Source organism: Triturus cristatus, chromosome 3_1 (genome assembly GCF_964204655.1).
Source record: "Triturus cristatus chromosome 3_1, aTriCri1.1, whole genome shotgun sequence".
Taxonomy (NCBI): Eukaryota; Metazoa; Chordata; class Amphibia; order Caudata; family Salamandridae; genus Triturus; species Triturus cristatus.
Window position 1 is genome coordinate 1025585431 of NC_140583.1, and position 26205 is coordinate 1025611635.

A 26205-nucleotide genomic window follows, 5' to 3' on the forward strand; every position below is an offset into this window, starting at 1 on the left:
TCCTTTTGTAGTCTGTTTTCCCTGTGTCACTGTTTGATGTGTTGCACAAATACTTTACACATTGCCTTTGAGTTAAACCTGACTGCTCTATGCCAAGCTACCAGACAGTTGAGCACAGGTTAATTTAGGGTTTGCTTGTGACTTCACCCTCAGAAGAATTGTGGTTGCTGCTTGAGAAAGGTTCCTTACCGTGCACAACAACTGACTTGCCCCGTAGTTCACTGGTAGCATTATTGCCTGGGCGGGAGGAGGAACAGGTTCTGTGAGACTCGTTGCATGATTTACATGAAAACATGTTCAGGTCTTAGCTCGGGCTTTTAGATCCGAGCCAGACCAATGAATCAGGTCTATCACAGCTCCCGCTGTTAATTTGTTGGCTCGCCCACCTCTACTCAGGGTAGGGTGACCAGGCGTACTGGATTTGCCAGGACGGTTCCTGTTTTTCACCAGCTGTCCTGGCAGATTTCAGGAAATTTAGCTCATATATCAGTTTTAGAGAGGGTCGACTGAAAACGGCGGGAGGTTTTTTTTTATGTTTTACAAAGCAGGGATAGTTAGCAGTTGATTCAAGAAAGCAATGTAATTACCAAGAAAGCTACTGGGTTTAAAATTTGCATTTTATGTATGCTTAACTGCATGTTCTGTAATTCTCTGCCGGGGAGCTCTGTCATTCTGTGGGCTCGCTTTAAGTAAAATTGTAGTCCTTCTTCTATTTTTGTGAAATGTCCCAGTTTTTGGCTTTAAAATTCTGGTCACCCTAACTCAGGAGGAAATCCCACTTAATTATAGTCATTTCAGGAGCATATTCCCTAAACCATCACCAACTTCAGCAAACAGACAGAGACAGAATAGTATTGTCAACGTCGACAGATTGTACAACTTTGTTCAGTTACACCTCCTTTCCGTGCTCCTGGCATTTCCAGAGGTAGTAGTATCCATGCTCTGGGATACACCTCAGTAAGGGGCGCTGTGACTGGTCAAGACACTTCCTGGGCTACCTTTCCTGATTGGCTTGGTAGATCGCATAGTTCATCTCTTCATTCGCTCGTTTTATGCCGAGCAGACTTCAAAACCATTCCATTATGACTTTGTCATGAGTGAGACCGACGTCCAAAAGTGCCCCAGTTTATCCGGATTTTTTTGTATCCATGACATTATGTTGAGATAAGGGGGCACAAAGAGCTGGAAGTTGATTAAAAGGATTTTTCCTAAAAATCGACAAAACCTAATAGTGGCCTTCGGTCTATCGTTCTGGAATCAAAGCACAGGCAAGAGCGGCGGGTATGCAAATTCTCCAACGGGTAACGCCCACTTCTTGGCTTCACAGATCGCAAATTAAGGCTCAATTTTTTAACAGGTATTATCATAAATGAAAAAAGAAAAAAATAGAAAGACGTACAGCGGAACAATTCCAAGGCGAAAGGATAAAGCGAGAGCGAGGCGGTTTCATTTCTTGAAGAATGCCAACGCTGCTTATTATTTTATGTCAGAATACTTTTATTAGCCGATTTCACTCACGTTTACAATGAAATGACCAAAGAGAAATATAAGGCGCTGTATCCACGTCCCTGCTCTCACGGTCTTTGTGTCCGGCTCTTTAATGTAACCTTCCCTCCCAGCTCAAGGGCGCCTCAAACCCTGACTCGTACGTCTTGCTGGAAGGGCCTACTTCCCCCAGTGCTTAATTTGTAACATAATTAGTGTCAGGGCTTACGCCACAAGGCCACTGCAGCTTTCACCGCTCATTGCTCCTACCAGCGCTGCCAATAGCAGTACCAGCACACCTACTAACCACCACACACCTAGCAGTATTACAATTCAGACCATTCTAGCCCCCAAATGCTATAAGAATGGCTTGTGCTACAGGTATTAGTCATTTTTAATGTATATTGAATTAATTTACAAATGCTGTGCTGATCTCTAAATTAGGGTAGTCTACCACATGGTGGCGCTGTTTGTCGAAGTGCCGGTGTTGATAATTAAGTGCCAGTGCTCAGCACCAGAAACCACTGGCTCAAATGAAGCACTGGTTCCCCCGTGGCCCACATTCGATATAAAGGGTATTGAGCCGCTTAATAAATGTACCTGTTGCTTCTCATGCAGTCATTGCGTTTTTTTTTATTTTAAATATGTCTATGTTTTAATTAGCCTCTATAATGCATTTCATAGTGATATTAACCAATGACATCAGTGTTAATATTAGCCTGTCTATTGGAGGCCATTTTTTGACATTGTGAAATGGTATTTTCCTCTATTTCAACTTTATGCAAGATTTCTGGAAGCTATAATCTATATGTGGTGTGCAATGACACTAGTGCATCTGGTGAGTTGAGGGTATCATGTCTGGACTCTCAGTAATAAGAAGGGGAGATGATGTGGCCTAACGGCCAGGGCTGCCGACTTTGGAGCTGGGGATCCATGTTCAATCCTCTGCTTAACATCCTGTGATTCTGGGCAAATCACTGAGGCCCTAATTAGGATGTCGGTCAGTATGCCTCCGACTGCTCGTCCTTGGTTTGAACTCCGCCCACCATATTACGATTATGGCGGTTGGAAGTCAAAGAGGCCTGTCAATCTGGCCGGCTTCCCACAGGCTCAATGAGCCCGACAGCAGGAAACCGTACATAATCCCTTATGAACGGCATTTCCGACGTCGGTATTATGATGTGGGGATTATGATGTCAGGCTTTCCGACATGGAAAGCCTGTCGGAAAGGGACTTTGGGGGCCCCCTAGCAGGGTCCACCTTCTTCTGCGGCCTCCGATTGGGGGCTGAGTGGGCACCTTTGGTGCCCCTCTGTTAATCCCTGCAGCCTGAGGTGCCTGCCACATGGTGCAGGGATTTACAGTGACTCCCATTTCGCTATGGGAGCTTGTGCTGTGGCCAGTTTCCGACTGCCGAATAAGATCTCATAGGGAAATTGGAGTCTGCAACTGCACCATGCGCGGTCGCATCATAATTGCGGTTTTGGATTGCCGACCTGAGCTCGATCGGAACCGAAAACCGCAGGGATGTCGGTTGGAGGCAATTCTGACCGACATCTTAATTAGGGCCTAAATCTCCCTGTTGCCTACCAAAAACAAATGTGTTCTTGTGTAATGTAACTGGTGCTCATGTAAAGCACTCCAATACCTTCGGGTTGAGCTTGTGCTATATAAAACTGCAAATAAAAAAGACTCTACACCCATCTCCTTCACCTAGTTCAGCGGTTGACGGGTGTTCGTCACATGTCTCCCCAATACTGCTGCTTTCTGATCATGATCATAAGAAGAAGGAAGAGGTAATCCCACTCAGGTATTGGCCAGGTATTCGTAAAATGTCATTCTGTGTGCTTGGCCGTGTTACTCCACTGTTGTGTGTTGGGCATTAGTATTCACTGTGCAAACAATGTTACTCATGGTCTATGGCACTCACAATGGCAGCAGTTATTGCTCTGTTTGCTGGGAAATTTCGATGCAGTGTGGTAGGCAATGCCACTCTAGTTTTAAAAAGTGTTTCTTGCAATTGTACCGAACACTGAAGGATTTTGGGGAGATTTTTCCAGTCTCCTGAAAACATATTTTATTTTTACACAAAAACGTCTCCACTCCCTCTGCCTCCAAAGAGGGTTCTGTAAACTTTATACATATGGAAAGATGAAAAACTGAAAATCAAGCACACTTGTGTCTCAAAGGACAATCAGCGCAATATATTGAGACCATATTGGTTCTGAATTATGCCGCAGCCAGTAACAAGAACCACACCTCTGCGGCAGCGTTCCCACCAGAGGTGGGTGGTAGCAGAATGCACACCTCCATGGTGGCATGAGAGAATTTGCATCCACCATGGGTGGATACTATATCCTTTCTCAGTGCTTAATCTGTACACAAATAAGTGCCACAGCTCTCGTCAGGAGGCTGCTGGAGATTGCATCACACATTGCCACTGCCAGTGATATCAACAACATAACTACTAACCATCACACTTCTATCACTGTGACAATTCGGATAATTCCAGGCCCTCACAGCTATAGAAATGTGTTGGGCGACAGGTAATAGTTATTTTTAATGTATATTAAATTAATAATAGACTGTTGTTGTGGTCATCTCTAAATTAGCTAGACAGCACCATCTTGTGGCAGACTGTCACAAGCGCTGGCGTTGACAATTAAGTGCCGGTGCCGAGCACCGGAAACCACTGGCTCATATTAAGCATGGTACCTTTCTCCAATTAGAATCCCCCTCCGAGGACCTTGTAGCTATGTGACCTCTAGCAGACAAACCATGTGCTCTCAAAGCACTGATTTTAATAAGGACTGTTCCCAGCTGGTAAAAAACCTTGTTTACATCACACTCAAGCCGGGCAGATTAATGCAGGAGGAGAGTTGTGTGCTTAAAATGGAGTCTTCTTAGCGGCTCTGATCTACACTACAGCTTTGTACTTGCTTTCAGGCCTCTGAAAAGTGGGAAACTGTACCTAGGAAGCAGGATGAGCTAAGGAAGCGTAATTTACTCTCACCCGTTAGAACCCCTAAACTGCCCTCCGGAGTCAACCATGCAGTGCCATCTTAAAGATTTCAGGGGCCCTGGACAAGACATTCTTTGGAGCCTCTTTTCAGAAAAACTTTGAATTGTATTACCAATTTCCAGTTAATTCAGGCCCAAAATCGTGCCAAGCATACTCAATTATATGCTAAACTTTGTTGAAATATATCTTGCATGGGACACCAAAAATCCTTACGATGACACTGGGTAGAGAGAGAGCGAGAGCGTGTCAGAAATAAAGGTAGCCAGAGAAGCTTAGATGACAAAATAAAATGGACAGATGTCAAATAGTGAGAAAGTTCCCTTTTCCAATGGACCCCTTCGAATTGGCAGGGTATGCTCAGACGTGAGTCCCTTGCTCACTTTGCCACTGGATTCAAGCAAGCCTGGCTGAAGACGGCTGAAATGCCAGAAACCGGTCCTAGGAAGCTTGTTTCCGGTCCAGGGAAGGCATGGCTTGGCAGTTCGGGCTGGACTGTTCCCATGAGGCACAGGGTCAGACTGATTTGCATATGGCCATGTCTGAACGGGGTTGGCAGAGTGGGCTAAAGAACGGTGATGGATCAAACCCAGATCTGTTGACTGGGTGTGAGTGTTTGATTGGTTCTGATGCTCCGTCCATCACCACCCCCTTTTGTACCGCTTTGTTCGCCATAAGTTGGCAGGGTATGCTCAGACGTGAGTCCCTTGCTCACTTTGCCACTGGATTCAAGCAAGCCTGGCTGAAGACGGCTGAAATGCCAGAAACCGGTCCTAGGAAGCTTGTTTCCGGTCCAGGGAAGGCATGGCTTGGCAGTTCGGGCTGGACTGTTCCCATGAGGCACAGGGTCAGACTGATTTGCATATGGCCATGTCTGAACGGGGTTGGCAGAGTGGGCTAAAGAACGGTGATGGATCAAACCCAGATCTGTTGACTGGGTGTGAGTGTTTGATTGGTTCTGATGCTCCGTCCATCACCACCCCCTTTTGTACCGCTTTGTTCGCCATAAGTTGGCAGGGTATGCTCAGACGTGAGTCCCTTGCTCACTTTGCCACTGGATTCAAGCAAGCCTGGCTGAAGACGGCTGAAATGCCAGAAACCGGTCCTAGGAAGCTTGTTTCCGGTCCAGGGAAGGCATGGCTTGGCAGTTCGGGCTGGACTGTTCCCATGAGGCACAGGGTCAGACTGATTTGCATATGGCCATGTCTGAACGGGGTTGGCAGAGTGGGCTAAAGAACGGTGATGGATCAAACCCAGATCTGTTGACTGGGTGTGAGTGTTTGATTGGTTCTGATGCTCCGTCCATCACCACCCCCTTTTGTACCGCTTTGTTCGCCATAAGTTGGCAGGGTATGCTCAGACGTGAGTCCCTTGCTCACTTTGCCACTGGATTCAAGCAAGACTGGCTGAAGACGGCTGAAATGCCAGAAACCGGTCCTAGGAAGCTTGTTTCCGGTCCAGGGAAGGCATGGCTTGGCAGTTCGGGCTGGACTGTTCCCATGAGGCACAGGGTCAGACTGATTTGCATATGGCCATGTCTGAACGGGGTTGGCAGAGTGGGCTAAAGAACGGTGATGGATCAAACCCAGATCTGTTGACTGGGTGTGAGTGTTTGATTGGTTCTGATGCTCCGTCCATCACCACCCCCTTTTGTACCGCTTTGTTCGCCATAAGTTGGCAGGGTATGCTCAGACGTGAGTCCCTTGCTCACTTTGCCACTGGATTCAAGCAAGCCTGGCTGAAGACGGCTGAAATGCCAGAAACCGGTCCTAGGAAGCTTGTTTCCGGTCCAGGGAAGGCATGGCTTGGCAGTTCGGGCTGGACTGTTCCCATGAGGCACAGGGTCAGACTGATTTGCATATGGCCATGTCTGAACGGGGTTGGCAGAGTGGGCTAAAGAACGGTGATGGATCAAACCCAGATCTGTTGACTGGGTGTGAGTGTTTGATTGGTTCTGATGCTCCGTCCATCACCACCCCCTTTTGTACCGCTTTGTTCGCCATAAGTTGGCAGGGTATGCTCAGACGTGAGTCCCTTGCTCACTTTGCCACTGGATTCAAGCAAGCCTGACTGAAGACGGCTGAAATGCCAGAAACCGGTCCTAGGAAGCTTGTTTCCGGTCCAGGGAAGGCATGGCTTGGCAGTTCGGGCTGGACTGTTCCCATGAGGCACAGGGTCAGACTGATTTGCATGTGGCCATGTCTGAACGGGGTTGGCAGAGTGGGCTAAAGAACGGTGATGGATCAAACCCAGATCTGTTGACTGGGTGTGAGTGTTTGATTGGTTCTGATGCTCCGTCCATCACCACCCCCTTTTGTACCGCTTTGTTCGCCATAAGTTGGCAGGGTATGCTCAGACGTGAGTCCCTTGCTCACTTTGCCACTGGATTCAAGCAAGCCTGGCTGAAGACGGCTGAAATGCCAGAAACCGGTCCTAGGAAGCTTGTTTCCGGTCCAGGGAAGGCATGGCTTGGCAGTTCGGGCTGGACTGTTCCCATGAGGCACAGGGTCAGACTGATTTGCATATGGCCATGTCTGAACGGGGTTGGCAGAGTGGGCTAAAGAACGGTGATGGATCAAACCCAGATCTGTTGACTGGGTGTGAGTGTTTGATTGGTTCTGATGCTCCGTCCATCACCACCCCCTTTTGTACCGCTTTGTTCGCCATAAGTTGGCAGGGTATGCTCAGACGTGAGTCCCTTGCTCACTTTGCCACTGGATTCAAGCAAGCCTGGCTGAAGACGGCTGAAATGCCAGAAACCGGTCCTAGGAAGCTTGTTTCCGGTCCAGGGAAGGCATGGTTTGGCAGTTCGGGCTGGACTGTTCCCATGAGGCACAGGGTCAGACTGATTTGCATATGGCCATGTCTGAACGGGGTTGGCAGAGTGGGCTAAAGAACGGTGATGGATCAAACCCAGATCTGTTGACTGGGTGTGAGTGTTTGATTGGTTCTGATGCTCCGTCCATCACCACCCCCTTTTGTACCGCTTTGTTCGCCATAAGTTGGCAGGGTATGCTCAGACGTGAGTCCCTTGCTCACTTTGCCACTGGATTCAAGCAAGCCTGGCTGAAGACGGCTGAAATGCCAGAAACCGGTCCTAGGAAGCTTGTTTCCGGTCCAGGGAAGGCATGGCTTGGCAGTTCGGGCTGGACTGTTCCCATGAGGCACAGGGTCAGACTGATTTGCATATGGCCATGTCTGAACGGGGTTGGCAGAGTGGGCTAAAGAACGGTGATGGATCAAACCCAGATCTGTTGACTGGGTGTGAGTGTTTGATTGGTTCTGATGCTCCGTCCATCACCACCCCCTTTTGTACCGCTTTGTTCGCCATAAGTTGGCAGGGTATGCTCAGACGTGAGTCCCTTGCTCACTTTGCCACTGGATTCAAGCAAGCCTGGCTGAAGACGGCTGAAATGCCAGAAACCGGTCCTAGGAAGCTTGTTTCCGGTCCAGGGAAGGCATGGCTTGGCAGTTCGGGCTGGACTGTTCCCATGAGGCACAGGGTCAGACTGATTTGCATATGGCCATGTCTGAACGGGGTTGGCAGAGTGGGCTAAAGAACGGTGATGGATCAAACCCAGATCTGTTGACTGGGTGTGAGTGTTTGATTGGTTCTGATGCTCCGTCCATCACCACCCCCTTTTGTACCCCTTCGAATTTGGGGCCTCTGGACAATTGCCCACTTTGCCCTAAAACATTGATACTTAAAGTACAGCATGGGGGGCGCATGCTGCCCTCCTGACCTTGACATGTGGCCCTCTTGTCCACTGCAGCACTGGGCTGCTTTTTACTTGACTCAGCACTGAAACTTAAAAAAATGTTAAATAAACAGGCAAGTATTTATTTAAAGGTTAATTGATGTTAAAGAAAAAAGTAACTAGGGAGTCCTGCACCGCTTAACTTTAGCAACACCTTTATGACATCTTGCAGCAAAAGGGTAAAAATATGACGAAGTCCCATCAAAATTGTATTTCATTAGCATGCAGAACCGTTCCACTTTCGCACATTAGATTATATCATTTTTTTAAGTGATAGCTTTCAAACATGAATTTAGCAACAATAATTCTCCACCCTTGCAACGATGCCAATGGTGAAACAAGAGGTAAGTCAGTTGTCATGTGCACTCATTTGGTGGCCTGTGTTATTACTATACATGAACAACATTACACTTTATTAAATCAAACACAGGAAAAGGTTTTGTACAGCACACATACTTACGTCATGTATTTTGAGGTTGTCTTGAAAAAGAAGGGAAAGTGAAATAAAACAATTGCCCAGGAGCACACAATTTGGTAAAGTGGGGAAGCCAGGATTAATCCCAGGTGTCCCAGTTTCTCATTGTGCATTTCAGCCACTAGATGTATATACTTCGCTTACCCTACGCCCACCTTTCCTCCAAATTACGCCCACCGACCGCCACTACTGGCTTCAGCACAGCCCTCGGTCACATCACAAGCCAAATGTTTAGGCCCCTGGGAAAATGTTTGCGAGTACCCATGCCTTAAAACGCCTCTGCAACCATGATCTTCATGGGCTGTTCTGGACTTAGCTTCCTAGATACCTAAAGCAATGTTAATTGCAGCTGCTGGGTATTGGAGCCCGTGGTGACAGTCTCCCTGTCGGTGGTGTTCCATCATGAACAATGGCTTCAAGGTGAGATTTGCTTGAATTAGTCCTGTGTACTTGTCGCTTGATGTAAATCAATTACTTTCATTGTATGGAAATAGATTAGGCTTGTTAATGTGATGCAGACATGGTAGGTAGCTTATTGTAGACCATTGTTCCTGCAGCTTTATTCGTCGAGAGTCCCCTTTTCTAGAGAACTTCACCTGTTTGCATTTGACAGTGCTAATTAAGGGCTCTTGAGTTTTTATGAGGCAGAAGTGGGACTGTGTGGGTTTGAAAGCCTTAGCGGGATTCTCACAGAGGAGGTACAGATGCTCTGCTTTTCAGTGACATCCAACTTTTGTGAACAGGACATATGTGCTCCTTCTCGCTTCATAGCCCTGGACCTTCACCGCAAGGGAAGTAAGGTACCCAGATAGTCATAGCTCAATGCATCCCAGCGCCTTGAGACCCTCACGGGTGAGTAGTTGCACTTTAGCAACCCCTGATTCATTGATTGATGCATCCACCTGCAAAGACTGTTCCAGGTCAAGGTTCCATATCCACATAGGCTTATCTTTAGTCCGGTCATCCATCTACAAAGGTTTTTGGCCAAAACCTAGTATCTAATATGTCACAAGTTTCTCAATCCTCTCACATGCAACGGACGTCACATTGTGACATATTTACAACGTGACGTATTTTAGGAGATGCGTCACGTTGCAAAGCCCTGCGCTACATTATACCTGCGTCAGGTATAATGTATGCAGGGTTGGCGTTCCGATGCAAGAAAGCCTCATAAAAGTGACGCAGTGAAATCTACAAGATTTCACGGAGTCACTTTTACGACGCCACTGCGTCAAAACCTTACGCCTGAAGCAGGCTTAAGGATTGACGCAGCACAATAAGCATAGGCCGTCCCTGAGCATTGCTGGAGTAGCGTTGTGCTTGTGACACAACTCCAGCAATGCGCTGCCCTCACGACAAAAGATGCGACACACATCTATCTATCCTTGTGCCACGGTGCGCCACATTGTAAATGCGACACATCCGTGGTGGCGCAAGGGTATATTTGTGTATCGCATCTTAACTGGCGCATCCCAGCTAATATGCAGAGATGCGCCAGTTATTGTAAATCTGCCCCCTAGTCTTTAGCATAATGGTATTTTACAAGACGTCGTAGTTCAAATGGGAACTAAATGTTGTGAAGTATTTCATTTGTTTCGTATTGAAATAAGTGAGATGACTGTTAAATCTATGAATTATTAGATGTTTGTAACATTAATCCCTATCTCTCATTCTTCTAAAATGGCTTAAATAACAAGTTTCTGCAGAACCACTGCCTATTGTACAAGTGTGGGGTGTGGGAGCCCGTGGTCTTCAGACATTTCACTCTCCTTAGCAAGTGAGGCCTTTACGAAAAAAGGATCTAAAGGATATATATAGCCTGAAAAGCTCTCTTGAAAAACACATTTGTCAAATGCTGCTGTGACATCGATTTATCAGTTTGAATTACTGCTTGCGAAAGGCAAACGTATCAGGGTTTACTGCCGCAGCCTGAGACACAGCAGCAGGTTTATAGAAAGCACAGACGCCCTTCTTGTGTAGTATAGTGCCACATTTGTATAGCATTTCATGCCTAGGAAAAGCTGTCAAAGCACTTCCAGTTGGGCAAGTTAGAGGTCACTCTGTTTGTTGTGTATGGTGTAAACTTGCACGTTTACCGGGTGAGCTATATGGGAAGACATTTGGGGGCATATTATCAAGGGCAGTATCGTCGCTTTAGCGGCACCTTTTGCCGCTATAGCGGCAATATTTTTATCGCCCTATTTAAAAGGCGCATGTTATCAGCTGATATTGTAACGCATCTCATGCCAGCGATAAACATCGCTAATGTAATGCAAAGTAGGCGTTCCTTCTAAAATACAACATGAAAGAGGGCGCTAACACAACAGTGCTGTATTAACAAGGCGGCCCCGGTCTTGCGAAGCGATATTAAAAGTCCCGCTAACCGCAGTTATCGCCGGATCCTAACGTCTGGTCAAAACCTGACTTAAGCATGTTTAGAATGGGAGGTGGATTGACAGGTTAAGTCCACACTCCCATATTAACAAGCTTTTCATTAGCGCTGTGAAATCATCGCTTGATTTCACACGCTAATGATGATTATCGCCGTCTATCGCTGGTTTGTACTTCGCCTGTGAGCTAAGCGTTGCTAATACGCCACTAACACAGCGATGTAATCGAGCGATAGACGGCGATAATCAAATTTGCGTTAAGCACGATTAGCAATATTCAACGCATGCCATTGAAAATATGTCCCTCGGTGTTCTGTAAGAACTCTGGAGGGGTGCTCTGTATGCGTTGCAGGGAACATGTGCTAGTGCTTAACGAATAAGGCCTAATTTACATGTTGACTGTAAGGATAATCCATCGCAGCAGCAATTTAGCATCCTTACTGCCAACATAATGGTCCACCTGCCAAATTTAAAAGCAGGTGGACTATAGTTTGGTGATGGCGGAGACTACTCCTTGTCCGCCGGTCCATACTTCTTCGCACACCTGACGGAGTCAGACCCTTCAGAGAATTTGTGATATGTCTGCCTGCCCAATTTAGATGGGCAGATATTTAGATATTTTTACTGCCCGCCACAGCCAGAAAAACCCATGCGGTAAGGTGCAGTAAAACATAAAAATGATCCGCTCTGGGGGCATTGTTTTTTATTTTTAAAAAGAAAATCCTGTTTCGGGATTTTCTTTTTGAAAATAAAAAATGTAAGTTTGGTGGGCAGCTCCATCATGTTGAGTCAAGCGTCAAAATTAAAAAAAAGCATTGAGAAGAACCGCTGTGACGGTTTGTTTGTTTGCTTGTTATTTCTAAATTTGGCAAGCAGGTACTTTGTCAAGGCAATGAGTAATTCAACCCCGTCCTCCCAAAAATTAGTTAGGCCCTAAGTGAAGCTGACAGATCTGGATATGGTGGACGTGCTATTTGCTTATCATCTTCCAGTGGATGGGGTTTGTAGCCTGGATGTAATTTGGGGTCTTTGGATGTCAGAGCTTCGAAGGGGGCTCCAACTGTGATGTGCGAACTTATGTTGTGACATGATCTATTGGACGTAGGAGAACACACTTTTCAGAGCAGATGCTGTCCCTCTCAAGAGTGTGAACACTAGTTGGTGGTTGTGTTGCAAATTGATTGATTCTGTATTTTCCTAGAGCTATTTTAGCAACTCTCATTACAGGGCTTTTACCTGAGGAGGCTAGTGTGGGGATTGGTCTGCAGTTAGTTTCGTTGAGCGGTGGGGACATTATCGTGTGATTGAGTGGTTTAGGATGCACCCAGTTGAAGGGATACATGGGGAATTATTTCTGGATGTTAAGAGAAACTTTTTGTTTAATTCCTTTTGACAGGCTGCCATGCACAGTTCTGCTCATGGCAAGGAGGCGATGCTCTTTGTAGCCTCTGGCAGGCCGTGATTAAAGGTTGGTGGCTGAAGATTAGCAAGATTTGCTGCAGAGTGGGGGAATGGAGGTAGAGAGAAAGGGAGGCCTGCTAGCAGTTGATGTTAGTAACTCATGTTGGCCTCAAAGAAGGGGGCCAGATTGACTCAGAGTTTTAAGATGAGTAGGAAGGTTTTTTAAGGAAACAATGGGCCAGTTATGTCACAGGTCTCATTCTGATACACTGCCTTTTATCCATTCTGGCTCTGAGTCACTGAAGTGGATAAATACGAACTACAAAACCGTCGAAAAGGGAGCATATTTGGATCTACCTTTATCCAGGTAGATAAGTAGATAATTCAAACTTCTCGCACTTACAAAACAGGCACAGCATGGGCAGCATTAGTGACAATGGGACATATTATCAAGCCAGGCGATAAAATTATCGCTGCTTTAGCGGCAGAAAACTGCAGCTAAAACGGCGATAATGGGCTTGATAATATGCTCTAGGGAATTCCAATTGAAGCCCATGTTAAATGTGAAGGGCGTCTAACATGGGCTTCAATTGGAATTCCATAGAGCATATTATCAAGCCCATTATCGCCGTTTTAGCGGCAGATTTCTGATGCTAATGCAGTGATAATTTTATCGCCTGGCTTGATAATATGCCCCAATGTTCCTGCCATAAAACTGGTAGAGAACAGGCAGCAGTTAAAAAGCTTTCCTCAGCACTGAATAGATACATCATGGGAAGAGATAATACTAGCTTTCCCCTGCACTGACCAGATACAGCACAAGGAAGCCGCATTGCAAGATTCCTGCACATAAAACGGATACTGAACAGGCAGCAGTACCACAGGCATTAATTACAAGGTGAATGCTGCTGTTGCGTTGCCTTGCGCATGCTCCATTTCTGTAGGAGGTGCCTACCTAGAGAGGGCTAAGTTCTCGGCTCATCGTGGGCTTATGTACTTGTAATTGCATTTATATAGAGCCTACTAACCCTGACGAGGCATCAAAGCGCTTTTCAGCAGTAGCACGGTACTCCGGAACCCAAAAAAGATTAGTGGTGAGTTAGTAAAGGGGAATGTGAAATGAATTTAAGTGGTGGACAAGTGAGTTTGTTAGTTGGATTGAAAAGCATAGTGGAGGGAAGTGTCTAGAACATGTTTATTTGAAGATCATAGAAGAAGGAGGAGGTTTTGGATGAGTAAAGGAGAGATGGAGGGGGGAAGAGCCCCTAGAAGTGGATTAAGGAGAAAGATGAGGCTTCCGATGAGCCTGTGCCTTGCCGCCACGCTGCCACCAGGGCAGCCATAGCACCGTTACCTTGAGTAAAGTTGGCAACTGTCCTTGTCAAAGTGACATGAGGCTACCTACTCTTTTTTTTTACCACTGTTAAACCAATGACCCGCAAGAGAAAGTCTTAAGACTGGAGTTGCCTACATGTCTTCCTTGTACGTCTTCCTGCAGCTGTCACGAGCTTCAGATCCCATTCCTGAGACACACATCATCTTCCGGTCACGTGGGCATATTCTGTCTGCTCATCATCTTCCCAACTCCTGTGTCAGGAAATTCTGGCTGTCAGGGTGTCCAGCAGAGGCTGGTGCACGCACCGCTGATTTATCTATCGCTGTTCATGCCATCTGTTTTTCTATTGCATCCAGCATCAGATAAGTGTTTTTCATACCGAGCCAGCTCCATAGATTCCAAAGTTCATGAGTTAGCAGAATGTGTGATAAGGCAGCAAATTGTCTCGGTGCATCCGTCATACAAACCCAGCTCAGAACAAATGGTCTTCTGTCCAGATGTTTCCTCCCTTCACAATTCACTGATTGCTTGGTGGAGATTTGCCAATGTTCGAAGAATCTTCACTGTGCGCAACACAAGGGAAATTAGCTGGGCTACTGGAAAAGGCTTCTGGCTTCAAAAGCAGGAAGAGGGAACAGGCAAGAGATGCTGCACGCAATGTGTCACTTTGGTCCCTTTGTGGGGAGCAGGGACAGGTGGCATTTGATAGACACTTTATCCAGTGCTGGGTCTACCTATCTCTTGGGTAAACTCGATGATGAGTTTAAGGCCTGAGTTTCTGATTAGACTTAGATTTAGAGGAGAGCAAACATTAAGTTTTCATGAGTGGAGCAGATGCACATGTAAGACCTGTGCTTGGCAAACGAGAGCTGAGATGATGTGATCAAACTTTACTGCAAGGACTGTGTCCTCTTCACAGAGCTCCCTAGAGCACGCTTTACCTTGAGCAATAGGGCGCGTTTCACCATCCCTGGACTAATTCCTTATTACAAGCACCAGGGGCAGAGCACTCTTCACTGTGAGCAGTAGTGCACTCTTTTTTTCAGAAGTGCATAACTCTTCATTGCAGCCATCAAGCACTGCTCACTGTGAGCAGTAGAGCACTATTCACTGCAAGCTGTAGAGGACTCTACACTTCAAGCAGTAGAGCACTCTTCACTGCAAGGTGTGGAGGACTCTACACTTCAAGCAGTAGAGCAGTCCTCGCTGCAAGGTGTGGAGGACTCTGTACATTGAGCAGTGGAGCACTATTCACATCGGGCAGTAGAGGCATTGTTACTGCAACCTTTAGAGCACTCTCACATCAAGCAGTAGAGCACTCTCACATCAAGCAGTAGAGCACTCTTCACATCAAGCAGTAGAGCACTCTTCACACCAAGCAGTAGAGCACTCTTCACATCAAGCAGTAGAGCATTCTTCACATCAAGCAGTAGAGCACTCTTCACATCGGGCAGTAGAGCACTCTTCACTGCAAGCAGTAGAGCATTCTTCACATCAAGCAGTAGAGCACTCTTCACTGCAAGCAGTAGAGCACTCTTCACATCAAGCAGTAGAGCACTCTTCACATCAAGCAGTAGAGCACTCTTCACATCAAGCAGTAGAGCACTCTTCACATCAAGCAGTAGAGCACTCTTCACATCAAGCAGTAGAGCATTCTTTACACCAAGCAGTAGAGCACTCTTCACATCAGGCAGTAGAGCACTCTTTACACCAAGCAGTAGAGCACTCTTCACTGCAAGCAGTAGAGCACTCTTCACATCAAGCAGTAGAGCACTCTTTACATCAAGCAGTAGAGCACTCTTCACATCGGGCAGTAGAGCACTCCTTACATCAAGCAGTAGAGCACTCTTCACATCAAGCAGTAGAGCATTCTTCACATCAAGCAGTAGAGCACTCTTCACATCGGGTAGTAGAGCACTCTTTACACCAAGCAGTAGAGCACTCTTCACTGCAAGCAGTAGAGCACTCTTCACATCAAGCAGTAGAGCACTCTTCACATCAAGCAGTAGAGCACTCTTCACACCAAGCAGTAGAGCACTCTTTACACCAAGCAGTAGAGCACTCTTCACATCAAGCAGTAGAGCATTCTTCACATCAAGCAGTAGAGCACTCTTCACATCGGGCAGTAGAGCACTCTTCACTGCAAGCAGTAGAGCACTCTTCACTGCAAGCAGTAGAGCACTCTTCACATCGGGCAGTAGAGCACTCTTTACACCAAGCAGTAGAGCACTCTTTACCTCAAGCAGTAGACCACTCTTTACATCAAGCAGTAGAGCACTCTTTACATCAAGCAGTAGAGCACTCTTCACATCGGGCAGTAGAGCACTCCTTACATCAAGCAGTAGAGCACTCTTCACATCAAGCAGTAGAGCATTCTTCACATCAAGCAGTAGAGCACTCTTCACATCGGGCAGTAGAGCACTCTTTACACCAAGCAGTAGAGCACTCTTCACTGCAAGCAGTAGAGCACTCTTCACATCAAGCAGTAGAGCACTCTTCACATCAAGCAGTAGAGCACTCTTCACACCAAGCAGTAGAGCACTCTTTACACCAAGCAGTAGAGCACTCTTCACATCAAGCAGTAGAGCATTCTTCACATCAAGCAGTAGAGCACTCTTCACATCAAGCAGTAGAGCACTCTTCACATCAAGCAGTAGAGCACTCTTCACATCAAGCAGTAGAGCACTCTTCACATCAAGCAGTAGAGCACTCTTCACATCAAGCAGTAGAGCATTCTTTACACCAAGCAGTAGAGCACTCTTCACATCGGGCAGTAGAGCACTCTTTACACCAAGCAGTAGAGCACTCTTCACTGCAAGCAGTAGAGCACTCTTCACATCAAGCAGTAGAGCACTCTTCACATCGGGCAGTAGAGCACTCTTTACACCAAGCAGTAGAGCACTCTTCACTGCAAGCAGTAGAGCACTCTTCACATCAAGCAGTAGAGCACTCTTCACATCAAGCAGTAGAGCACTCTTCACATCAAGCAGTAGAGCACTCTTCACATCAAGCAGTAGAGCACTCTTTACATCAAGCAGTAGAGCACTCTTTACACCAAGCAGTAGAGCACTCTTCACATCAAGCAGTAGAGCACTCTTTACATCAAGCAGTAGAGCACTCTTTACACCAAGCAGTAGAGCACTCTTCACATCGGGCAGTAGAGCACTCTTCACATCAAGCAGTAGAGCACTCTTCACATCAAGCAGTAGAGCACTCTTTACACCAAGCAGTAGAGCACTCTTCACTGCAAGCAGTAGAGCACTCTTTACACCAAGCAGTAGAGCACTCTTCACATCAAGCAGTAGAGCACTCTTCACATCAAGCAGTAGAGCACTCTTTACATCAAGCAGTAGAGCACTCTTCACATCAAGCAGTAGAGCACTCTTCACTGCAAGGTGTGGAGGACTCTGTACATTGAGCAGTGGAGCACTATTCACATCGGGCAGTAGAGGAGTCGTTACTGCAACCTTTAGAGCACTCTCACATCAAGCAGTAGAGCACTCTTTACATCAAGCAGTAGAGCACTCTTTACACCAAGCAGTAGAGCACTCTTCACATCAAGCAGTAGAGCACTCTTCACATCAAGCAGTAGAGCACTCTTCACATCAAGCAGTAGAGCACTCTTCACATCAAGCAGTAGAGCACTCTTTACACCAAGCAGTAGAGCACTCTTCACTGCAAGCAGTAGAGCACTCTTTACACCAAGCAGTAGAGCACTTTTCACATCAAGCAGTAGAGCACTCTTCACATCAAGCAGTAGAGCACTCTTTACATCAAGCAGTAGAGCACTCTTCACATCAAGCAGTAGAGCACTCTTCACTGCAAGGTGTGGAGGACTCTGTACATTGAGCAGTGGAGCACTATTCACATCGGGCAGTAGAGGAGTCGTTACTGCAACCTTCAGAGCACTCTCACATCAAGCAGTAGAGCACTCTTTACATCAAGCAGTAGAGCACTCTTTACATCAAGCAGTAGAGCACTCTTCACTGCAAGCAGTAGAGCACTCTTCACATCAAGCAGTAGAGCACTCTTCACATCAAGCAGTAGAGCACTCTTCACATCAAGCAGTAGAGCACTCTTCACATCAAGCAGTAGAGCACTCTTTACATCAAGCAGTAGAGCACTCTTCACATCAAGCAGTAGAGCACTCTTTACATCAAGCAGTAGAGCACTCTTCACATCAAGCAGTAGAGCACTCTTTACATCAAGCAGTAGAACACTCTTCACTGCAAGGTGTGGAGGACTCTGTACATTGAGCAGTGGAGCACTATTCACATCGGGCAGTAGAGGAGTCGTTACTGCAACCTTTAGAGCACTCTCACATCAAGCAGTAGAGCACTCTTTACATCAAGCAGTAGAGCACTCTTTACATCAAGCAGTAGAGCACTCTTTACACCAAGCAGTAGAGCACTCTTTACACCAAGCAGTAGAGCACTCTTCACATCAAGGAGTAGAGCACTCTTCACATCAAGCAGTAGAGCACTCTTTACACCAAGCAGTAGAGCACTCTTCACACCGGGCAGTAGAGCACTCTTCACATCAAGCAGTAGAGCACTCTTCACATCAAGCAGTAGAGCACTCTTTACATCAAGCAGTAGAGCACTCTTTACACCAAGCAGTAGAGCACTCTTCACATCAAGCAGTAGAGCACTCTTTACACCAAGCAGTAGAGCACTCTTCACATCAAGCAGTAGAGCACTCTTCACATCAAGCAGTAGAGCACTCTTCACATCAAGAAGTAGAGCACTCTTTACACCAAGCAGTAGAGCACTCTTCACATCAAGCAGTAGAGCACTCTTCACATCAAGCAGTAGAGCACTCTTTACACCAAGCAGTAGAGCACTCTTCACATCGGGCAGTAGAGCACTCTTCACATCAAGCAGTAGAGCACTCTTCACATCAAGCAGTAGAGCACTCTTCACATCAAGCAGTAGAGCACTCTTTACATCAAGCAGTAGAGCACTCTTCACTGCAAGGTGTGGAGGACTCTGTACATTGAGCAGTGGAGCACTATTCACATCGGGCAGTAGAGGAGTCGTTACTGCAACCCTTAGAGCACTCTCACATCAAGCAGTAGAGCACTCTTTACATCAAGCAGTAGAGCACTCTTTACATCAAGCAGTAGAGCACTCTTTACACCAAGCAGTAGAGCACTCTTTACACCAAGCAGTAGAGCACTCTTCACATCAAGCAGTAGAGCACTCTTCACATCAAGCAGTAGAGCACTCTTTACACCAAGCAGTAGAGCACTCTTCACACCGGGCAGTAGAGCACTCTTCACATCAAGCAGTAGAGCACTCTTCACATCAAGCAGTAGAGCACTCTTTACATCAAGCAGTAGAGCACTCTTTACACCAAGCAGTAGAGCACTCTTCACATCAAGCAGTAGAGCACTCTTTACACCAAGCAGTAGAGCACTCTTCACATCAAGCAGTAGAGCACTCTTCACATCAAGCAGTAGAGCACTCTTCACATCAAGAAGTAGAGCACTCTTTACACCAAGCAGTAGAGCACTCTTCACATCAAGCAGTAGAGCACTCTTCACATCAAGCAGTAGAGCACTCTTTACACCAAGCAGTAGAGCACTCTTCACATCGGGCAGTAGAGCACTCTTCACATCAAGCAGTAGAGCACTCTTCACATCAAGCAGTAGAGCACTCTTCACATCAAGCAGTAGAGCACTCTTTACATCAAGCAGTAGAGCACTCTTTACACCAAGCAGTAGAGCACTCTTCACATCAAGCAGTAGAGCACTCTTTACATCAAGCAGTAGAGCACTCTTTACACCAAGCAGTAGAGCACTCTTCACATCGGGCAGTAGAGCACTCTTCACATCAAGCAGTAGAGCACTCTTCACATCAAGCAGTAGAGCACTCTTTACACCAAGCAGTAGAGCACTCTTCACATCGGGCAGTAGAGCACTCTTCACATCAAGCAGTAGAGCACTCTTCACATCAAGCAGTAGAGCACTCTTCACATCAAGCAGTAGAGCACTCTTTACATCAAGCAGTAGAACACTCTTTACACCAAGCAGTAGAGCACTCTTCACATCAAGCAGTAGAGCACTCTTCACGTCAAGCAGTAGAGCACTCTTCACATGGAGCAGTAGAACACTCTTCACTGCAAGCTGTAGAGGACTCATCACATCGGGCAGTAGAGGAGTCGTTACTGCAACCTTTAGAGCACTCTTCACTGCAAGCGGTAGGAGTTCTCACATGGAGCAGTAGAGCAGTCCCCACTAAGAACTGTAGAGGACTCTCCACTTCGAGCAGTAGAGCACTCTTCATTGTGAGCTGTAGTGGACTCTCCACATCGAGCAGTTCTCACTGCATTCTGTAGAGGACTATTCACATCGATCAGTAGAACCCTCATCACTGCAAGCTGTAAAGGACTCTTCAGATTGAGCAATAGAGCACTCTTCACTGTAAGTTGTGGGGGATTCTACACATCGGGCAGTAGAGCACTCTTCACTGCAAGCTGTAGAGGACTCTTCACATAGAGAAATCCTTACTGCAGGCCCTTGAGGACTATTCACATTAAGCACTGTAGGCTGTAGACAACTCTTCACATCAAGAAGCAGAGCACTCTTCACTGTAAGTTGTAGAGGATTCTTCACATCGAGATTTGGAGCACTTGTCACTGCAAGATGTAGAGGACTCTTCACTTTGAGCAGTAGAGCACTCTTCACTGAAAGCTGTAGAGGACTGCACATCGGGCAGTAGAGGAGTCCTTACTGAAACCTTTAGAGGACTCTTCACATAGAGCAGGAAAACAATCTTCACTGCAACCTGCAGTGGACTCTTCACATAGAGTAGTAGAGCACTCTTCACTGTAAGCTGTAGAGAACTCTTCACATCTAGCAGTAGAGCACTCTTCATTGCAAGCTGTAGTGGATTCTTCACAACAGGCATTAGAGCACTCTTCAATGCAAGCTGCAGAGGACTCTTCATATTGAGTAGTAGAGCACTCTTAACTACAAGCTGTAGAGGACTCTTCGCATCGAGCAGATGAGCACTCTTCACTGCAAGTTGTAGAGGACTCTTCACATCGAGCATTAGAGCACTCGTCACTGCAAGCTGTAGACGACTATTCACATCGAGCATTAGAGCACTCGTCACTGCAAGCTGTAGACGACTATTCACATCGAGCATTAGAGCACTCTTCACTGCAAGCTGCAGAGGACTCCTCACAGCGAGCAGTAGAGCACTCTTCACTGTGAGCTGTAGAGGACTCTTCACATCGAGCAGTGAAGTACTCTTCACTGTAAGCTGTAGAGGACTTTTCACATCGAGCAGTAGAGCACTCTCACTGTAAACTGTAGAGGACTCTCCACATTGAGCAGTAGAGCACTCTTCACTGAAGTTGTAGAGAACTCTTCACATCCAGCAGTAGAGCACTCTTCACTGCAAGCTGTAGTGGTCTCTTCACATAGAGCAGTCTTCATTAAAAGCCGTAGAGGACTCTTCACATGGAGCAGTAGAACACTCTTCTCTGCAAGCTGTAGAGGACTCTTCACGTGGAGCAGTAAAGCACTCTTCACTGCACACTGTCAAACACTCTATTTCAACAGTGCATAGGTTTTAACTTTGAGCCATCAATCAGCCTTCACTGTGAACAGTTGGGCACTCTTCACCACAAGCTGTAGAGGGCTCTTGCTTTTTAATGCATTGGTATTTATATAGTGCTTTCCTAAGTTTTTTGAAGTCCTAATGGTTTTCTGAGGGTCCATTAACTAGCTTCACCATTTGGACTATTTATATAGTGCTTCATTTTGTGATAAAATTTGTGAAGCACTCAGATTTTCATTGGGTTCCTCTTAAGGGGCTTGGTTGGCCGAGTGACGGTTGTAGTTTGGCCAGCATAAGTTATGGTGGCGAGGTGCCTGCATGAGGTTTGATTGTGATATAAGCTTGGTGCTCAGTATTGCAGTGCATAATAATGTGGTGTCGAAGAAGTGTGAGAACAGATGTTATTGTGCACGCATATACTTTATATTTTTAGGGGTGTACAGTATTATATGGAAACTAAACAGCAAGGTTTACTAGGACTTATTAAGCTCATCCAGTAGAGTCAAAACGCCCAACTCACTGGATTCAATTTTGAGACACTGTTATGTTATATGTTATGGTATGATAGGTTGTGAGTATTTGTAGAGGGCGGGTCTCACCCTGGACGGGATCCATGAGATAGATAAGGTGGTGACTCAGCTGACCGAGTCTGTGGTGTAGGTGAAGAACTACTTCTTCAATTCCTTGCTGAACTTCAGGACAGAGGAGACAGTTCTGATGCACAGGGGAGGTCTTTCGATGCTTTGGGTGTGCGGCATGAGAAAGTGCAACCACCGTCTCTGTGAATGTGGAGGATTTGTGCAGGTATGAGGTTTCTGGTCGAGGTGTGGAAGTGGATATGGCTGTTTTGGTAAGAGGGTCCTATATTATGCAAGGCTTTGAACGTGTGTGAGAGGAGCCTGAAGAGTGAGATTCTGTGGATCAGGGAGCCTTTGAGGTTCAAGGTGGTATGTGTGTGTAGGTGGGGGTGGGGGCCTGAGTGTGAGTCTGGCAACTGCATTTTGTATGACCCAAAGTTTTCTGCTCATTTGGACAGCGATGGTGACATAGAGTGCGTTGCTGTAGTTCAGCCTGTGTAATAAATACTCATGTGTTGATTGGGAGTCATTTGAGGATTTTTTGAGGATCTTTAGGATGTAGATATAGAAGGAGGTGACCGCGTTGACTTTATTTGTGATCGAGAGTTGGTTGTTCACCACAATGGTTAGGATCTTGGCTTGATTAGACAAGCAGGTTGCTGGTCCACGGTCTGCTGGCTACCAAGTGGCGTTCCATTGAGAGGCCTTCTTGCCAAAGAATACCGCTTCTGTTTTTTCTGTGTTAAGTTTCAGATAGTTGTTCTTCATCCAGCTCGAGACGACGAACATGCAGTAGTTAAGGATGGTATTGGACATTTCATTAGCAAGGGAAAGGATGAGCTGTGTGACATCCGCTTAAGAGATGATGTTAATGACATGGGATCGGATGATGTTGGCAAGATGGGCCATGTAGGCATTGAACAGTGTAGGGCTGAGAGATGATCTTTGAGGTATTCCGCAGGTGAGGTTGATGGCGGCCAAGGTGTAGGGAGCCAGGCTGACTAACTGAATGCGTTCGGTGAGGGATGAGCAGATTCAACAGAGAGTGGGCCCATGTGTGCCTGCTTCTTGGAGGAATCACATGAGGATGGGGGGTTAGACTGTTGAACACAGAAGATAAATTGAGTAGAATGAGAGCTGCTGTTTCCTCTGTCCATAATCAGTCAGATGATATCTGTGCTCAGGTTCAGCCTAAATCCGGATTGGATGGGGTGGAGGAGTTGATTCTTGTTAAGGTGATTGGCCGGTTGTTTGTTGATGACTTTCTCCAGAACTTTTATAGGGTGGGGAAGCAAGGAGATTGTTTGTAGATATGTAGTGTCTTTGGGTCGGCTGAGGGTTTCTTCAGAAGGGGATTATGGTGGCATGTATCCATGCTTCTGGAAAGTGGCTGTGCTGATGGAGTTGTTTATTATTGAGGTTGGGGCTGTACAGATGAGGTTTAGTCCTTTGGTGAAGGAAGATGAAGTGTGGGGAGGGATCTGGCAAAGCTCCTGCAAGGATGGATCTCATGGTCATTGTCGGTTCTATTGTGCTGATGATGGGCCATAAGGTCACAGCCAGGTCTGGTGGGTTTGTCTCATGGGGCAGTAAGACTGCAATGGTGGATGGGCCTAGCTGGGGGTCATAGTTGTTGTAGATGTTGCTGATCTTGTGACTCAAACAGTGGGAGAACTGGGTTCAGCGGTCCTGAGATCAGGTGACGGTTGTGGAGCTGGCAGCAGGTGAGGTGAAATCGTATACAATGGTGAAGATTTATTTTCTGTAGTTTGTGCTGTTTTCGATACATTCTGTCGCTTGGTTGATCTGATTTATGGATGGTAGAGCCTGAGGGATGACTCGTAGGTGCTTTTGTTGGTTTCACAAACACTAAGAAGTAATTATTTGCAGTCAACTCAGAAGCAACAGAAGTTCAACCATTTTGGAGACATTGCTCTGTAACCAGGGAATATTATTTACAGCTAGCACCTAAACATCAAGAGGTCCAGACACTGGAAGCATGTTCATCTGCTAGGCATTAATTATATTGAGTCTACCCAGGAGCTATAGTCGACCAACCATATGGAGGCATTGCTAAGCCACCAAGGAACACCATAGCCAAACCCCCTGGGTGCAAATGGTACTTCATTACACTATCTACATCTAGAGATTGATAGGAACAGTTAGACCTGGCATCCTTGGTGTGATTTCCTTGACTTTTGTCCTACTGAACTCCTGTTTTGCTGACTTAATTTTTCTGGCTATAGGATTCTGGGCACTTTACCACTGCTAACCAGTGCTAAACAGATAAACACATCTATTATCACATATACTTCACCTCTAAGGTAGGCAGTAGCCATCACTATGGTCAGGATGCATTGAATTTAAAAGGTAGGGCATGTACATTTGAGTTTCACATGTCCTGGTAGTGAAAAACTTCTAAATATGTTTTTTACAACTGCAGGGCCTACCTCTCCCATAGGTTAACATTGGGTTTGCCTTAAAACATCTTTTAAGTGTAATTTCCAGTTGGGAAAAGATGGAGATTTGAAGTTTGGCTTCTCTGGACTCACAATTTAAAATCACAACTTATGGTGAAATTGGATTTAAAATAGTAAGGCTGAAAAATCCACTTTTAGAAAGTTCAACAGGAAAATGGGCAATCCAATAGACCCTTGGATGCTAGGGCATTATAGACTCAGTGTCAGGTAATGGTCCCTACAAGGGATTCTTTTTTAAATACCGCGATCTTCAGCAATTTTGGAAATGAATTAACATAAGCCCTAATTAGTAGCTTATTCCAATTAAATTTCAAAATAAATTATTGCACTTCAACGTGAATTAATAGCGAACCCAAAAAACGTACCTGAAATGAGTAGTTCAAAATGGGTGCATACTTGCTAAAGTTCAAATTTATCTCAAAAACATATGTTATAAAAAGGGTACACAATACCATTCACACATAAAAAAAATTGTCTGAGATAAACAATTTATGCATCTCTTTTCTCATGAGCACTTTTGTCATAACCCATTTCAAATATTAGAAAACAGGAAAATCATCATGAGCTTTAAAATGAACGATTCCTGTAATGATGGTTTACAAAGTAAATAGGTTGGGTGGTCGACATTTTGAAGGAAGCCCTAATCAGAAAGTTTGGTCAGACTCCAGAGAAATATAGACGGAGATTCAGGGATAGTCTGAAGATTTCTTAACAGACTTGGGTGGATTGTGTGGATCATTTTGCATGCCACTTGATGGTTGGGTGAAAGACAGTGTGGTAAAAGAATACCATGGCAAGTATAATTTGTTTGCAACAGAGCATATGTTCAGTCTTTGCTTTCCAGAATTTAGCCAACACCTTGTTGATAGTAAGCTTACTGACCTCAAATAGCTTGCTAAGGAGGCAGACTGCTGGGTCAGCACCAGGATCCACAGGAAGGTATCTGGGGGGGATCACAACAATGGTGAGCAGGGTCTTCACCAGGAGAAGGAGGAGGGTAACAAAAAGAGCAAAGAGTTCTCTAAAGGGCCCAAATTAGTTCTGGAGCTCAGGGTTCGCAGTCATCTGCTGAAAAGGAGAAATGTTTCCCTGCTTGTAAAGCTGAAGGGAAGGCTCCAGTGCTATGAGTGCCAACCGGAAGGGCACTGCAAAGTAGATGCAAAGTGTCCCAAGGGATCACAGTCCCCACCGGTGGGCAGTAACTTGGGTTGGCTAGTGTGGCGCTTGGGGAAGAGATTGCCCCAGATAGTTTTGGGGGGAGTCCCACATGCCTGACAATACTAGGAAGTAAGTCAGTGGGTGTCCATCAATGGGTAGAGAGTAGAGTCTCTGAGAGACACAGGAGCCAGCATGACAGCCATCAGATGTCATCTGGTGTCTTCAGAGCAGATAGTCCATAACATGTTCCACCACGTTGTTGCTGCTGACTACTGTGAGAGCCACTTTCCTGTGTCTATGGTTCTCTTTGAGTGGAGGGGTCTCAAGTCTGCTGCAGTTAATTGTGAGTATGTCCATGCCTGTGGATTGTCTGCTGGGCAACAACCTGGAGCACACCATCCGGAAGGAGGTGGAGGTCAGGTCACACTTGGAGATGATGGGGTTGCCTGGGTGGGTGTGCCTGACCACAATGTCTATGACAGCTTGTGAAGGTGGTCAAAAGTACCTGGAGCCTAGAAGAATGTCCCAGGGGCCTGCCAAAAGGAGGAGGGGCAAGGG